At 35.7% G+C, this 1,821-nt stretch overlaps 1 non-coding gene across 1 annotated transcript; it reads left to right on the top strand.

Annotated features, from left to right (window-relative positions):
* Positions 1-269: 269 nt before the first annotated feature.
* Positions 270-375, top strand: LOC121213148 (small nucleolar RNA R71). Its single transcript, XR_005908518.1, has one exon. It is a non-coding gene; the product is annotated as a small nucleolar RNA R71 (small nucleolar RNA).
* The last annotated feature ends 1,446 nt before the right edge of the window (positions 376-1,821 follow it).

Here is a 1,821-nt window from a genome sequence, read left to right as displayed (position 1 = left end):
AACCAAGTAAACTGTCAATCTTTTTATTGAGAAGTTGTACCTGATTAGAGAGCATGGTGATTGAATCGATGTTATAAACGCCGGCTATTTTCGTTGGCTATGTCCTCATAACTTGACATTGATAGTTATTCAGTGACATATCCTCTATAAATTCATAGCCATCTTCCAGTGTTTTATTGTTGATGGTTCCGCCAACAGCCGCGTCAACCATTTGTCGAGTCGAGGGATTCAGACCATTGTGGAATGTCTGTACTTGAAGCCAAAGCGGTAACCCATGGTGAGGGCACCTTCTCAGTAAGTCCTTGTATCTCTCCCATGCATCGTAATGTGTTTCTAAATCCATTTGCACAAAAGAAGAGATATCATTATGTAATTTAGCCTTTTTAGCCGGCAGAAAATATTTTAGTAAAAAATTCTAGGTCATTTGTTCCCAAGTAGTGATAGACCCTTATGGTAACGAGTTCAACCACTGTTTAGCTTTGTTTCTCAGTGAAAAAGGAAACAACCGAAGACGTATGGCATCATCTAGAATGCCATTGATTTAAAATGTATCGCAAAATTCTAGAAAGTTCGCTAAGTGAGCGTTGGGATATTCATCCTGCAAACCATCAAACTGAACAAACTGCTGTATCATCTGAATAGTGTTAGGTTTTAATTCAAAAGTATTTGTAGCTACAGCAGGTCTAACTATGCTAGATTCAGTTCCTGTTAAAGAAGGTTTAGCATAATTATACATAGTACGTGGAGCAAGATTTTGATTAGCCGCAATTGCAGGAGGTAGCTGATTGCCTTGAGTTTTAGCCATCTCATCGGTAGGGGGTCGAGTATCGTCTTCTCGCTCGTTCTTCGTGTATCGTAAGCTGCGCCTTATTTCTCTTTGTTTTTTCCGAATTGTATGATTTATTTCTTTGTCAAAAAGTAATGGTCCCGATGGGTTTCTTCTAGTCATAAACTATAAAAACCTGCTAAGAGAGAGAAAAAGTAAATTAATAAATAATAAAATAAAATAAAATTGCAAGAAAAATAAATGACTAAAGTAATAAAAATTTAGTGTTCCTAATATTTCAGTTCCCTGGCAACGGCGCCAAAAACTTGATTGCGTGATTCATAACAAGTAATAAATATTTATAAAGAAGATCAAACCTAGACTAACTATCATCACAACGAAAAGGCAAGCACACCTATTGAACAATAGTATAGTAATGGCAAGACCGAGATATTATACCCAAGGGAACCAAAAGTACTAGTAATGGCTGTCTTTTTATTATCTAGTCTAAAAATAATAGGGTTTTGTTTTAATTAACTAATTAAACTAAGAATGCACAGAGGAAAGAATTGGGGAATTGCTTTTGGGAAAATCGATTGAAAGAAGACAATACCTAAGGAAAAATCCGCCTAGACTTTACTTGTTATTCGGGCTCCGAATCAGACGATTTATTCATTCAACTTGTTTCGTAGAGATCCCTAAATTATGTTATTATCCCTATTCAAGACTAATAACGTCTAATCCCTAGATTGAATAACCGAGACTTTTCTCTAATTAACACTCTAGGGTTGCATTAACTCGATCTATGGATCCCCTTATTAGGTTTCACCCTAATCCAGCAAAATCTTGTCACCCTATTTCTAGGCGTGCAATCAACTCCACTTAATTATGACAAAGGTACTCTTAGACAGGGTCTATTCCTCCTCTGAATAAGAGCATGTCTTGAATCAATATCCTGGGATATCAAAACAAGAATTAGGAACACATAATTAAGAACAAGTTAAATATTTATCATACGATTTAGGAAATAATAACAAGATTCGTCTTAGGTTTCA

This window comes from Gossypium hirsutum, chromosome A13, assembly GCF_007990345.1.
Source record: "Gossypium hirsutum isolate 1008001.06 chromosome A13, Gossypium_hirsutum_v2.1, whole genome shotgun sequence".
Lineage (NCBI taxonomy): Eukaryota > Viridiplantae > Streptophyta > Magnoliopsida > Malvales > Malvaceae > Gossypium > Gossypium hirsutum.
The sequence above is the reverse complement of the archived record's forward strand: the minus strand, read 5'-3'. Positions and strand labels throughout refer to the sequence as shown.